This window comes from Rhinoraja longicauda, chromosome 7 (genome assembly GCF_053455715.1).
Source record: "Rhinoraja longicauda isolate Sanriku21f chromosome 7, sRhiLon1.1, whole genome shotgun sequence".
Classification (NCBI taxonomy): Eukaryota; Metazoa; Chordata; class Chondrichthyes; order Rajiformes; family Arhynchobatidae; genus Rhinoraja; species Rhinoraja longicauda.
The window spans coordinates 78087972-78104592 of NC_135959.1; positions in this window are offsets into that span (position 1 = coordinate 78087972).

Genomic DNA, 16621 nt, shown 5'->3' on the forward strand with positions numbered 1-16621 from the left:
TCTGAAGAAAGGTCTCGACCCAAAACATCACCCGTTCCTTCTCTCCAGAGATGCCGCCTGACCCGCTGAATTACTCCAGCACTTTGTGTCTATCTTCGTGTTCATGTTCACAGCTTTGTTCAGCAAATAAATGAGCAGATTACTTCCCTCTTTATAAAGCCCACCTGATTTTGATTCTTGGGATTTCACAAAATGCTGGAGTAACTCAGCGGGTCAGGCAGCATCTCAGGAGAGAAGGAATGGGTGACGTTTCAGGTCGAGACCCTTCTTCAGACTGATGTCAGGGGAGGGGGCTGGACAAAGAAAGGATGTAGTTGGAGACAGGAAGACAGAGGGAGAACTGGGAAGGGGGAGGGGGGGAAGAGAGGGACAGAGGAACCATCTAAAGTTGGAGAAGACAATATTCATACCACTGGGTTGTAAGCTGCCCAAGCGAAATATGAGGTGCTGTTCCTCCAATTTGCGGTGGGCCTCACTATGACACTGGAGGAGGCCCATGGCAGAAAGGTCAGACTGGGAGTGGGAGGGGGAGTTGAAGTGCTGAGCCATATTGTCAAAGCAAATTGAACATAACGGAGAAACACAGGTAGTTCTGCTATAACATAATAGTTGCATTGCTAAGGAACCTTGTGTTATAAAGATAATTATGTCTTTGGGGAAAAGGGGGCGTGCGCTAGAGTTTCAGACTTGCAATAACAAAGTTATTATTCTTAGAAAGACTAAAAAATCAATCTTTTTGATGACTTTAAGTTTATTTTTATTACTGCAAGCTAAAAAATGCAACAGGCTGTACGTTAGGTAGTTTAACAGAGTAATATTGCACGTGTCAATTGAAGGGCAGCACGGTGGTGCAGCGGTAGAGTTGCTGCTAAGCAGAGCTTACACCACCAGAGACCAGTGTTCAATCCCAACTACAGATGCTGTCTGTACAGAGTTTGTATGTTCTATCTGTGACCGCGTGGGATTTCTCTGAGATCTTCGGTTTCCTCCCATACTCCAAAGACGTGGAAGTTTGTAGGTTAATTGGCTTGGTATAAATGTAAATTGTCCCTAGTGTGTGTAGGATGGTGTTAATGTACGGGGATCGTTGGTCGGTGCAGACTCGGTGGGCTGAAGGGCCTGTTTCTGCGCTGTATCTCTAAACTAAACTAAAACTGAAAGAAGCAATCTCCTTTCAATTTCCTTGGTTACCCACAGTAAAAGTAGCAGCTGCGATCTCAAGAGACAATGAAGTCTGAATACTGCAGAGAAACAACATGGAAAGATTATTTTCTTGGACCCTTTTCCAAGTAATTTTTGTGTCCCATTTGAATTCACATTAGATTAGTTAAGTTTAGTTTAGAGATACAGAGTGGAAACAGCCCTTCAGCCCACCGAGTCTATGCCGACCATTGATCACCCCCGTACACTAGTTCTATGTTATCCCAATTCTACATGCTAGGGACAGTTTACAGAAGCCAATTAACCTACAAACCTGCATGTCTTTGGAGTGTAGGAGGAAATCAGAGCACCCGGAGAAAACTCACTTGGACTTAGGGAGAAAATACAAACTCCACACAGACAGCATCCGTAGTCAGGATCATACGCGAGTCTCTGGCACTGTGAGGCAGCAACTCTACCACTGCACCACTGAGCCACACATCATGGACAATGTCTCACGTAATACAATGTTCCGTAATTCATCGATCACATTCTGTCCAACTTGCATTGTGAAAACATGCATTACAGCAGAACTACCCATATTGACATTGAGGTTTGACTCAGCTCTTATCTCTATATTTGACCTACTAGATCAGACAATGGCTGTGGTATTGAAGTCCTGAGTTCCAAAACTTGTCGTGCCACGAGCCAAAATATTCCAATAAAGGAACAACACTGGCTTCCAGCTGACAATGTGGACAATTACCCAGGCAAAAAGCAGGACACATTTCATCCAACAAATTATTGCCCAGTCAGTTTTCTAACTAGTGGATGCTGTCAATGGCAAATATTTCAGGTTGCATCGATTCACCATTTTTACTCAATATTTTACAATTATTTTGTTTCAAGACTTTGAATCTTGAAGGATACAGGCTGGCGCTGGAAACATGGAGCTTCTTTATGAACTTCCTCAGTGTAATCTACTCTTCATGCACTATAATTGTTGCACTCATAAACGTAACATGATTGTGCTTATGTATAATAGGATTTTACTGAGCTGTACGCAAACAAAGAGTTTCACTGTATCTGGGTAAACGTGACAAACAAGTATTATTGATTGATTGACAATGGCCAGTTTGAGCTTCACCAGGACCACGTCACAGTGTCGATTGAACATGGATAAATTCCATGGAGTGCAGGAGGATGAGGCAGGGTCTGAAAGAGGTGTACAAAATCATGAGAGGAATAGATGCACAGAGTCTCTTGTCCAGAGTAGGGGAATCGAGAAGCAGAGAACATAGGTTTAAGGTAAAGATTTAATAGGAATCTGAGGGGTAACCTTTTCACACAAAGGGTGGTTGGTGTATGGAACAGGCTGCCAGAGGAGTTAGTTGAGGCTGGGACTAGTCCCATCATTTATAAAGCAGTTGTACAGGTACATGGGTAGGACAGGTTTGGAGGGATATGGACCAAACACGGGCAGGTGGGACTAGTGTAGCTGGGACATGTTGGCTGGTGTGGGCAAGTTGGGCCGAGGGGCCTGTTTCCACACTGTATGACTCTATGATTCTGATCACCATAACACAGTTTCTACAATTGTACCAACTACAAAATCACGGCTCAGGTTACCCGGATGGCACTTCCCAAACTCATGCCCTCATCAACCACGAAGGGCAAGGTCATCGGCACATGGAATGATCACCCCCTGCGGGTTCCCTTCCAAGTCATACACCATTCCGGCTCCTAGCAAATTCAGTCCTTAGCAAGGGGTAACATTGTTGTTTGGTCCAAATCTTGGAATTCCCTGTGCAACACTTTCTGTTAATTATTGCGAAACATAAAAAACATAGAAAAAATAGAAAATAGGTGCAGGAGGAGGCCATTTGGCCCTTCGAGCCAGCACCGCCATTCATTGTGATCAAGGCTGATCATCCACAATCATGTCTGAGGACAGATGTGCTGGCATTGGAGAGGGTCCAGAGGAGGTTTACAAGAATGAACCTAGGAATGTTTGTGCAGACATGATGAGCATTAGAAGGCATTGGGCCTGTATGCGCTGGAGTTTAGAGGAATGAAGGATAAACTGGCCAGAGAGTGAAAGGCTTGGATAGAGTGAATGTGACGAGGATGTTTCCATTTGTGGGAGAGTCTAGGACCAGAGGACGCAGCCTCAGAATAAAAGGACTTGCTTTAGAAAGGAGAGGAGAAGGAATTTCTCTAGTCAGAGGGTAATAAAACTGTGGAATTCATTGCTGCAGACGGCTGTGGAAGCCAAGTCAATGGATATTTTTACGGTGGAGATTGACAGATTCTTGATTAATACGGGTGACGTGGTTTATGGGGAGAAAGCAGGAGAATGGGTTGGGAGGGAGAGATAGATCAGCCATGATTGAATGTCAATGTAGACTATATGGGCCGAATGGCCTCATTCTGCTCCAATAATTTCTGAATTTATGAACTGATGAATACAACAGTCAAACGTATTTATTCACAAAATGCTGGAGTAACTCAGCAGGTCAGGCAGCATCTCAGGAGAGAAGGAATGGGCGACGTTTCGGGTCAAGGCCCTTCTTCAGACTGATGTCGGGGGGGGGGGGTGGGGGGACAAAGGAAGGATATAGGTGGAGACAGGAAGATAGAGGGAGATTTGGGAAGGGGGAGGGGAAGAGAGGGACAGAGGAACTATCTAAAGTTGGAGAAGTCAATGTTCATACCGCTGGGATGCAAGCTGCCCAGGCGAAATATGAGGTGCTGTTCCTTCAATTTCCGGTGGGCCTCACTATGGCACTGGAGGAGGCCCATGACAGAAAGGTCAGACTGGGAGTGGGAGGGGGAGATGAAGTGCTCAGCCACCAGGAGATCGCCGAGCATGCGTTTCGCCTGTTTCGCCGATGTAAAGAAGTTGACATCTAGAGCAGCAGATGCAATAGATGAGGTTGGAGGAGGTGCAGGTGAACCTCTGTCTCACCTGGAAAGACTGTTTGGGTCCTTGGATGGAGTTGAGGGGGGAGGTAAAGGGACAGGTGTTGCATCTCCTGCGGTTGCAGGGGAAAGTGCCCGGGGGTGGGGTGGTTTGGGTAGGAAGGGACGAGTGGACCAGGGAGTTATGGAGGGAACGGTCTCTGCGGAACGCAGAGAGGGGAGGGGATGGGAAGATATGGCCAGTGGTGGGGTCCCGTTGTAGGTGACGGAAATGTTGGTGGATGATATGTTGGATCCGCTGGCTGGTGGGGTGGAAGGTGAGAACGAGGGGGATTCTGTCCTTGTTACGAGTGGGGGGAGGGGGAGCAAGAGCGGAGCTGCGGGATGTAGAAGAGACCCTAGTGAGAGCCTCATCTATAATGGAAGAGGGAAAGCCCCGTTTCCTGAAGAATGAGGACATCTCTGATGCCCTAGTGTGAAACACCTCATCCCGGGCGCAGATGCGGCGTAGACGGAGGAATTGGGAGTAGGGGATAGACTTTTTGCAGGAGACAGGGTGGGAAGAAGTGTAGTCCAGATAGCTGTGCGAGTCAGTGGGTTTATAGTAGATGTCAGTCACTAGTCTGTCTCCTGTGATGGAGATGGTGAGGTCCAGAAACGGGAGGGAGATGTTGGAGATAGTCCAGGTATATTTAAGGGCAGGATGGAAATTGGAAGTGAAGTGTATGAAGTCAGTGAGTTCTGCATGGGTGCAAGAGGTAGCACCAATGCAGTCGTCGATGTAGCGGAGAAAGTGTTCGGGGATGGGGCCAGTGTACGCCCGGAACAAGGATTGTTTGACATACCCGACAAAGAGGCAGGCATAGCTAGGGCCCATGCGAGTGCCATAGCTACGCCTCTGGTTTGGAGGAAGTGGGAGGAGTCAAAGGAGAAGTTGTTGAGGGTAAGAACCAGCTCTGCTAGGCGGAGGAGAGTGTTGGTAGATGGGGATTGGCTGGTTCTACGGTCGAGGAAGAAATGTAGGGCTTCGAGACCATCCTTGTGGGGGATGGAAGTGTAGAGTGACTGGACATCCATGGTGAAGATGAGGGAGTGGGGGCCTGGGAACCGGAAGTTATCGAGGAGATGGAGAGCGTGTGAGGTGTCTTGGACGTAGGTGGGGAGGGATAGGATGGAGTCGAGGTAGGTGGAAATAAGTTCAGTGGGACATGAGCAGGCAGAGACAATGGGTCTGCCGGGACAGTCAATATACACACAAAACACTCCCTAATCAGCAATGTGCTAATAACTATACATAGTCTGAAGAAGGGTCTCGACCCGAAACGTCACCCATTCCTTCTCTTCTGAGATGCTGCCCGACCTGCTGAGTTACTCCAGCATTTTGTGAATAACTATACATGTTGTTTTGGTGGTTTTAGCTGAAAGATAAACATTGGTAGTTTATTAGTCTCCTCTGTTCTCTGAAATATACTAAGAGATTTTTTTGATCACTTCAGAGACAGACAATACTGGAAAAACAATGTCCCCACATTTCCACACTGAAGAACCAGTTTAGATTATCAGATCATTCCTAATCGCATTGTTGTTGGATCCTGTAGGACAGAAGTTGGCAGTATGCTTCCTGCTTTACAACTGTGATTATAATTAAGAACAATTTAGTTTATTTAAAGATATTTAGATCATTATGGAGTTGTTAGGTGGAACCCATGCATGTAATTGTGCCAACACTCAAAAGACTGGGCATTTTTCAGGATAGAGTGGCTTGCTTGATTGATTCCTCTGCCACTGTACTCATCATCCATTGCTGTGGCTAAGACATATATTGCCTGCATTCCAGTAGTTTATCAAGTTTATTAGGTTCACCGCATCTCACTGCCCTTCTGTCATTAGAAAGGCCAAGAGCAGGAAGGTCGGGGCTTACCATCACTTTCAAGCTCCCTTAAAGCTACATCTTATTCTAAGTTGTGTATCACTGCAGTCAACTGCTTCTGTGTTTCCCTGAGGCTATTTTCCAGTTGCTATTCATTCAGGCAAGGACACCAGTAAAGCTACCAATAAAACATTGTTTACTGATGGAAATCACATTCACCTAACTGCAGTGGCTGATATAACAATCTATCAAATGTCATTCCACATGGTACATCCAGTTTTTTAAAGGCATAATCCCATTCATATATGCTACGTAGCTTTCCCTACAAAGGAAACAGTCCCATACAAATCACATTGCTAATTTAGATTGTACCTCCATCACATTTCCCAATATTCAATTAAACACAAGGTTAGATATTTACAAGCAAACACTGCACAACAAACACATGAATTAATTGAATTAGGCACAAAATGCTGGATTAACTCAACGGGTCAGACAGCATCTCTGGAGAAAAGGATTCTCAAGAGATTTGTATGGGACTGTTTCCTTTGTAGGGAAACCTACGTAACATATATGAATGGGATTATGCCTTTAAAAAACTGGATGTACCATGTGGAATGACATTTGATAGATTGTTATATCAGCCACTGCAGTTAGGTGAATGTGATTTCCATCAGTAAACAATGTTTTATTGGTAGCTTTACTGGTGTCCTTGCCTGAATGAATAGCAACTGGAAAATAGCCTCAGGGAAACACAGAAGCAGTTGACTGCAGTGATACACAACTTAGAATAAGATGTAGCTTTGAGGGAGCTTGAAAGTGATGGTAAGCCCCGAGAAAAGGATTCTCCAGAGATTCTCTAGAGATGCTGCCTGACCCGTTGAGTTAATCCAGCATTTTGTGTCTATCTTCGGTTTAAACCAGTATCTGCAGTTCCTTCTTACACATTAATTAATTTAATCTGTGGGTTTTCATACCAGCTGAGATTTCTTCAGTACAAAGTTATCTTTGTCACCTGCAGTGTTCAGTTTAAATGCACTCACTGCCAAGGAAGTGTCACCTGCTGCGGCCTATTTATTATCTACCCGCTTACTGGGCCCTTGGTCCTCCTGACCCCTGTTCTGCCCAGCAAAGGTATCATCAGCAAAACAATCTTTAAATCCCTGGTAATTTCTCAGGCACCATCTCAACTCATTGCAAATGTCACGTTCCTGGACTGTTTTTTTTTTGTTCCATTCAGTCAGGATAAAACTACTGACAAAATTTCTGCACTGAAGATAGTCTCAGCTGATAGCGATGATTAAGATGACAACATTTTTAAAAAGGTGCACTCACATTCATATACACTGCATCCTCAATCAACATCCTAAAACTCCTCTCATGGTTCCATTGTCATAATCTCATCACTACAAATGTACCAGTCGATCAAGAAGGCAGGGCACTTGGGAATGCATAGTCTCATCACTACAAATGTACCATTCGATCAAGAAGGCAGGGCACTTGGGAATGCATAATGAACACAACCTGGTCAGTATCATCTACTTTTCAAAACTAATTAAATAAATAATGTTGAGTTGATTTCCTCTTTTGGAGAGATGTTATAAATGGTTTTTTTTTGCTGATAGGGAACTTTAAATGTTTTTACGTGAAAAGAAATGAGAAATGATAGCGCAGTCAGGGGGTATGGGGAGAGGGCAGGAACGGGGTACTGATTGTGAATGATCAGCCATGATCACATTGAATGGCGGTGCTGGCTCGAAGGGCCAAATGGCCTACTCCTGTACCTATTGTCTATTCAGATTATTGTCTGAAGGGTCTCAATCAGAAATCTCTCCAGAGATGCTGTCTGTCCTGCTGAGTTACTCCAGCTTTTTGTGTCTATCTTCGAGTATAACTAGCATCTGCAGTTCCTTCCTACAAAGGTTATTAATTATTATTGTCATCATTTAAGAGGCAGTTGATAATTATGCTATATATATTTGTTATTAATTATAAGGGATTATGTTTTAATTTCTTGCATGAGCAAGCAAACATGTCATATCATATCATATATATACAGCTGGAAACAGTCCTTTTCGGCCCTCCAAGTCCGTGCCGCCCAGCGATCCCCGTACATTAACACTATCCTACACCCACTAGGGACAATTTTTACATTTACCCAGCCAATTAACCTACATACCTGTACGTCTTTGGAGTGTGGGAGGAAACCGAAGATCTCGGAGAAAACCCACGCAGGTCACGGGGAGAACGTACAAACTCCTTACAGTACAGCACCCGTAATCAGGATCGAACCTGAGTCTCCAGCGCTGCATTTGCTGTAAAGCAGCAACTCTACCGCTGCGCTACCGTGCCGCCGATGATCACAGAATAGTATTGAGACCAAGAATCAGAAACAATTCACAGTATTAATGTAATGCAATATCATTTGATGTGGGAGTTGATAGCTAAGGTGTTGTAGTTGGCATCTTAACAAGTTCTGAAGAAAGAGCTTACCTTCTCCCGTGGCAGAGTGTAGTAGACGTTTCTCGTGGAACATGACGTGGAATAGGCTGTACTTTGAAGTCTACATAGGATGCCTTGCATAACACTACCAATGAGAGAGGGTGGCAAATCCTTATTTATGAAACATTGGCACAAACAATAATTCAAATATTTTATACTGGTGTCCTGGATTACTTTGTATCAATAATGTTGTCAGGTCCAATTTTATGATCCAAACATTGTACAATGAATAGTATTTTCATGTTCCCTATGTGGTGATGAGATTATTTATCATGGTGTAGCAAACAGATTCCTCTATCCCTAAGTTAACAATGTGTTACTGTTACAATGCATCATATTGCTGACAGTCAGGAGGGAATCTACTCAATTTCAAGCAATTGTCACGGAACAAAGTCAGTAGATTGAAAATGCACATTGTAACGACTGGGGAGATGCTGGAACACCTGGTGGGAAAATTGTAGACATCTGAAAGTATCTCTTCCAAAGACTGTGAGATCAAAGCATTTGAGACTGAGAGAAATAAAACTAATTTTGCAAGAATAATGAAGAATATGAAGCTATGATACACAGGTATCAACTTATCAAAGGTAGACACAAAATGCTGGAGTAACTCAGCGGGTCAGGCAGCATCTCAGGAGAGAAGGAATGGATGATGTTTCAGGTTAAGACCCTTCTTCAGACTGATTAACTTATCAAGGTATAAACCAGCTTTTCCCAACTGAACATTATAGTAGTCTGTGTAGGAAGGAACAGCAGATCCTGGTTTAAACCAAAGATAGACATAAAAAGCTGGAGTAACTTAGCGGGTCAGACAGCATCTCTGGAGAAAAGGAACAGGTGAAGTTTCGGGTCGAGACCCTTCTTCAGTCTGAATGACCCAATGTTCCTGTGTACTCTATGTAGAATGGAGATGCTGACATTGACTTTGCATTGTTTTCTAACACCAGGCAACACTTAGCTTTGAATAGTTTCCAAATTACTTTGAGACAAATTTGCATTATGTCTGAAAAGTCCGATAGAAAAATCCATCTAGCTAAGGGGCAGGACTACATAAGTCAATAGAAGTTATTGGCCTTGATAATCTTTTATTGGACTCCATGTATGTTATCCAACACTGGGCCCTCAGGAGATTAATACTTCCACTGGGAAGCTATTTGTAACTAATGTATAGAATTTTTAAAAAGACAATTATTGATTAATATTAAAACAAACATAAAGATATTGTAACATTATTGTTCTAGGTATATATGGAAATAAAAGATGCTTGATTAAAATGAAATTTTGTGTCCAGTGTAAAGCAATGCAAGAGGAATATTTGTTGAGGCAAAGGAATTTTAAATGGACAAACCACTCAAAGCTAATGACATATGGATCCCTTCTAGTGTCTTTGCTAATTCTTTCATGACCAGTTGTAAAATGGAGAGTATTTACATGATGAAAACAGATAGGCATAAGAACATGGATGCTTTGGTTACAATGGTCATGTCTAGGGAATTATCCCAATAGGAAAAGTAAATTATTTAAAAATTCACAACAGATGAACATTTCTGAAGCATGAGAAAATGTCTATAGAAGAGAGCATAATTATATCATGCATTTTTAGCCAGTTGGTCCATGTGGTAGAATTACAGAACCTGCTAAAAATCAAAGCTGCAGATCAACTATTTAATTACCTTCTCAATGAGCACAGTTGACAAATTAGTGCCAGTTGCAGCCAATATAATCGCTGTTTTATGCTACAAACTCCTCTCCACTGGGAAAAAGGTTGAATTTGCCTGAATTCATTCCATCCAAATCCTTAATGGATTGTAAAATGAGGCAAGCATCTAATTATTAAATTTGGGTTGAATTCAAATGTAGGGGTTTCATTGGCAAAGAATGATAATGTCTGAACATACTTCATTATTTGCACCTGACACCAATTAGCAAGATTTGTTTAAAGTTCAAATGCCAGTTCACGGGATAAAGGAAGTACTTATTTTTACATATCATAACTTGCATATTTTCTGCATCCCAGTGCTATGGAATGCCATTATGCAAGTATGCAGAGTGGCTAACTCTTGTGTGCAAACTTCCTTTGACTGTAACTAACAAATAAACCATTATATTTTGCAGGGTTTAGTGGAGAGCTAAATATATAATTAGCCTTTTATATTCAATTGAACGAGTAAATGCTGGTTTGGTTCAGTGCCTTATTGTCAGTTTTGTCACAAACTAAAGAAGTCGGATTAGTTGCTGTTTCACTTAAATGCAGCTTCACACTGTTGTCTACATAGTATTCTGGAATTTATTTATTTTTTGTGCATGGCATATATTTATGTGGCCCCCAAAAATAGGTACATTGCTGCTGATTAATAGGTATTGTTATGTAGGATATTATAGTTTTTCCTGGTTCTGGTGTCATAAGGCAAAACCTTTCTTCCATGTTTTTCACACTGTTTGTATCTGTAACAAGACTCCTTATCATGTGGGAGGTCATTGCTCTGATCACATTTTTTGTTTAGTTCTGTTTAAAGATAAAGCGCGGGAACAGGCCCTTCGGCCCACTGAGTCCATGCTGAACAGTGATCACCCCATACACTAGCACTATCCTACACACCAGGGACAAGTTACAATTTTATCAAAGCCATATAACCTTATTTACTGTGTGTCTTTGGAGTGTGGCAGGACATTGGAGATCCTGGAGAAAACCCACGTGGTCACGGGGAGAATGTATAAACTCCATACAGGCAGCACCCATAGTCAAGATCGAACCCGGGTCTCTGGCGCTGTAAGTCTGCAACTCTACCGCTGCACCACTGTAGATCAACCATATTTATCTCTGTCAATATGACCATCACCACATATCTTATGCATGATACCCATTCCACCATGGAATCCAGTCCGGGATTTGAGTAGAACCGCAGCCTGCCCTTAGTTTAGTAGTCTGTAAGTTGATACAAGGAGTGCAACATTATGTATTGTTCACTCTGCATGGGTTTTAATAAATGCTTTGTGGTTCACCGAATACTTTGTGATGGATTGATCACAAAACAACCACCATGCCACCCTATGTTTCATTTACTAATTGGAAAAGGTTCATGGGTGGCACAGCTAGTAGAGCTGCTCCCTCACAGTGCCAGTGACCCTTGTTTGATCCTGACCTTGGTTTAATTTACTTTAGAGATACAGCATGGAAACAAGCCCTGAGGCCCACCAAGTCCGCACCGACCAACGATTCCCACACATTAACACTATCCTACACACACTAGGGACAATTTACATTTATATCAAGTCAATTTATCTACAAACCTGTACATCTTTGGAGTGTGGGAGGAAAACAAAGATCTCGGAGAAAACCCACGCAGGTCACGGGGAGAAGGTACAAACTCCATAAAGACAGCACCCGTAGTCGGGATGGAACCCAGGTCTCCGGCGCTGCATTCGGTGCAAGGCAGCAACTCCAGCGCTGCCGTGCTGTCTGTATGTTTACATGTTTTTCCTGTGTCTGTGTGGATTTCTTCCAGGTGCTCTGGTTAAAAAGGTTTGTTTATTAATTGGACTCTGTAAAATTGCCCTGAATCAGACTGGAGGCCTGTGACTAGTGGTGTGCCTCGGGGTTCGGTGCTGGGCCCGTTACTGTTTGTCATCTACATCAATGATTTGGATGAGAACATACAGGGCAAGATTAGCAAGTTTGCTGGTGTTATAAAAGTTAGTGGTTTTGCAGATAGTGAAGATGGTTGTGAACGATTGCAGCAGGATCTGGATCGATTGGCCAGGTGGGCGGAGGAATGGTTGTTGGAATTTAATACAGAGAAGTGTGAGGTGTTGCATTTTTAGACGTCGAACAAGGGCAGGACCTACACAGTAAATGGTAGGCCTCTGGGTAGTGTTGTAGAGGGATCTATGAGTACAGGTGCATGGTTCCTTGAAGGTGGAGTCGCAGGTAGATAAGGTGGTTAAAAAGGCTTTTGGCACATTGGCCTTCATCAGTCAGAGTATTGAGTATCGAAGTTGGGAGGTCATGTTGCAGTTGTACAAGACGTTAGTGAGACCACATTTAGAATATTGTGTTCAGTTCTGGGCACCATGATAGGTATTGTCAAGCTTGAAAAGATTTACGATGATTTTGCCAGGACTAGAGGGTGTGAGCTACAGGGAGAGGTTGAGTAGGCTGGGTCTCTATTCCATGGAGCGTAGGAGGATGAGGGAGATCTTATGGAGGTATACAAAATCATGAGAGGAATAGATCGGGTAGATGCACAGAGTCTTTTGCCCAGAGTAGGGAAATCAAGGACTAGAGGACATAGGTTCAAGGTGAATGGGAAAGGATTTAATAGGAATCTGAGGGGTAACTTTTTCACACAGAGGGTGGTGGGTGTACGGAACAAGCTGGCCGAGGAGGAAGTTGAGGCTGGGACTATCCCAACGTTTAAGAAACAGTTGGACAGGCACATGGATAGGACAGGTTTGGAGGGATATGGACCATGCGCAGGCAAGTGGGACTAGTGTAGTTTAGAGATGCAGCACGGAAACAAGCCCTTTCGGCCCACCGGGTCCACGCCGACCAGCGATCCCCGCACATTTACCAAGCCAATTAACCTACACACCTGTACGTCTTTGGAGTGTGGGAGGAAGCCGAAAATCTCGGAGAAAACCCACGCAGGTCACGGGGAGAATGCACAAACTCCGCACAGACAGCACCCGTAGTCGGGATCGAACCCAGGTCTCCGGTGCTGCATTCGCTGTCAGACTGCAACTCTACCGCTGCACAACCATTCCGCCCCGTGGGGCATTGTTGGCCGATGTGGGCGAGTTGGGCCGAAGGGCCTGTTTCCACACTGTTTCACTCTATGACTCTTTAACTCTGAAGGGATACATCCCATCTGCATCTTTGTTGGGATGTCTGTAACAATTTAGGCTTTAATGAGATCAGCTGAGATGATAGTATGGATTTGATTATTCAGAGGAGACCTAATGTTTTTGTGAAGGTCCCCAAATACTTTAATCCTTTCTTAAGTTTGCCACCTTTGACAACATACCTCCCAAGTCTTCAGTGAAGAAGCAGCACATTTGCTTCAAAATAAGTCTCCTCTACCTTCGCCCCAGGTCTTTCCAAGCCTCACCATTTATTCCTGCAGTGGTTTCAGTTGTGTTCTGCTCCCTTCAGTATTCCACCCTTGATGTGCCATAGTGCAGCCTCATGTACTGTTTGTGTGTTGGTCCAAAATCTACGCAGCCATGCAAAACGTAGTAAGTTGTAAGATTTAGAGCACAAAGCTTTGTAATGAAAATCTTTCCTTTGACATCAGACCAAACTCGCTTCTTATTCAGTACCATTTTAATGAGAGTGAAATGCTCATCAATTTCACATATTGTCTCCCTCTATCTAGGCAGTCGTGCTTTGATTGGGTGCTGTTGAGGTGAGTGTTGGTTGGGTAGACATGTAGAATTTTCTATATTGCTGGCTTGTGTATGTCTAGATGCTGCAGTCCATTATATATTCACATTGTCAGCATCTACTAATCTATATACGAAAACTCTCGTTTGTTATCTTGTTTGTGACTGAACGTCAGCCAAAACATGATAGCACAACAGTTTTAGGCCCACCTTACTCACCATTGTCACTTTAGTGATAATGCAAGTACTTTTATTGAAATCGGTCTTATATTTTTTGTTATTCACATTTTAAAGTTTAAAAGGAGGGGAGGGGGAGGGGGAGGGGGAGGGGGAGGGGAGGGGGAGGGGAGAGAAGGGAGGGGAGAGAAGGGAGGGGGGGTTGAGGAGGGGAGGGGGGGGGAGGGGGGGGGGTGCTGCACCAATGCAGGAGAGGTTTGGGCCCAACGGATCCACTTTGTCTAGTATTTCTTAATTCCCATCTTGATTTACATCATTCCCATCTAAACGTGGATATTCCAGCACTGGTTGTTAGTCTTTGAAAGATTATCCAAGGTTTGTATTTCTGTTTACTGAGAGGAACTTTGCAATACCTAACAAAAGATGGAAGTGCTTCACTTATGTTAGTTCTTTTTTATTAAGTTCACTTCCTTAAGGCTGAAGAATATCTTAAATTGTTTGGAAAATTTAGCTCCTTTGAGATTGAGACACACTTTGTCATATTTCAAGAGACAGAATCATCTTTTGGACACCAGTGGTCCCTATTCTGATGAAAGATCATTGACTTGAAATGTTATGCCTGGTTCTCTCTCCACAGTTGCTTCCTGACTTGCTGAATGCTTCCATTTTCAGTTTTTATTTCAGGTTTATTACAGTCTGCAGTTTGACTGGAATAGTTTACATTAAATACCAATTGACAACAACTCACTGCACATATTAAGTTGCCTTCTTTGACCAGAACATTTGGTGTTAAAGATTTTGCATATTGAAAGTGAGCCAATGAATAACCTATACATTTGTTTTGTTCTTTTTGAATCTTTTCATGATGTTTTCATATTATTGCAATGCCTGCTAATATCTCCATTTGGGCCAATTAGTGCTGGCAGTGCTGGACCCAGGGTTAGTTTAATGATTTCAATGACAACATTGCTGAGGCCTGATTAATTACCTTAAATTCAGTCTCATTGTCCATGTTGAATTCATAGCTGAAATAGCAATCACAATTTTGACCTGACTGATCAGCAGATAGTTAAAGGATTTGCGGAACATTTTACTGAAGGATTCTCAAAAGCAATTTCCATCTTCTTGCATGTCATTGGCTTAATGGGATTTGGGTTACAGACTGTGGAGTTTGTGACGTTAGCTATAAAATTGAAAGTGGCACGTTTACACAACAGCCTCAGCCAAAAAGAGATCTTTGACTCTTCTGGGTTCTACAAAATTTCCAATAACCATGAAGTCCATTGCTGATGAGAATCTGTTATAAACTTCTGGAAGTCTGTTGAGATCTCTTATTACAACAGCCTTGCCTCTAATTTATCACTTTTACATCATTGTGATTTTTATAAAAATAATTCCTTCTACATTTACTATTTATCTGTAGTATTGGAAGTTGACCAAAGATATGTAGTTTTATTTGGATGGCACCCAAATTCTAATTGGATTACTGTGAATGCTCAGTGTTGCAAGTTCACTATTTGAGTCAGTACAGTCACCTAGTGACCATTGCAGGTGAGTTTCAAACTAGTCTGCATGATGCGATGTTCCCATTTACAATGAATACAGAAGAGCAATACATTTTAATGATAGAAACATAGAAAATAGGTGCAGGAGGAGGCCATTCGGCCCTTTGAGCCAGCACCGCCATTCATTGTGATCATGGCTGATCATCCACAATCAGTAACCCGTGCCTGCCTTCTCCCCATATCCCCGATCAGCCTCTCTCCCTGCCCAACTGTGTACTCTACTCCAATTTGCCTCATCCCTTTGACCATTGACCTCATGCTGCCTCGGCAAGGCCAGCAGCATAATCAAGGACGAGTCGCACCCTGGCCACTCCCTCTTCTCCCATCTCCCATCAGGCAAAATGTGTAGAGGTATAAAAACGCACACCTGCAGATTCAGGAACAGTTTCTTCCCAGCTGTATCAGGCAACTGAACCATCCAACCACAACCAGAGAGCCGTGCTGGATTACTATCTACCTCATCAGGGACCCTCGGACTATCCTTGATCGGACTTTGATGGCTTTACCTTACACTAAACGTTATTCATGTATTGTTTTTCCGCTGACTCGACAGCATACAACAAAAGCTGTTCACTGTACTTTGGTACACGTGACAATAAACTTAACTGTGTTAAAATTACTCAATGGTACAAATCTTGTTTGTACCTTCTTGGTGCAAATCTCTGGCAAAGGATCTTTACTGGAGAAGGACGGGTTTATACTCAGGCTACTTTTATTGGCAATTGGCGGTTATGGTGAAACATATTCCAACACTAAGGCTAATCCTAATTATGGGTTTACAAGCAGTAGAAAAAGAATAAAGTAGCATGAAAAATTAAACATCTATTATGAAGCTGAAAAAGCTTTTATCCTGACCAAATATCCAATCATCAAGGTTGAAACCACACTGATGCATCTAGTAAATGAGGAGAGTACATGCAATGAAGTATAATCCAGACAAAGGATGCTACAATTTTCTGAGCCAAACAATCTTTGGCTTTTAGACTTATGGAGCACTTACAAGACTCAAGGTTGCGCACAATTTAATCTATACTCGTATTAATCCCATTTTCATTCTCTCCAC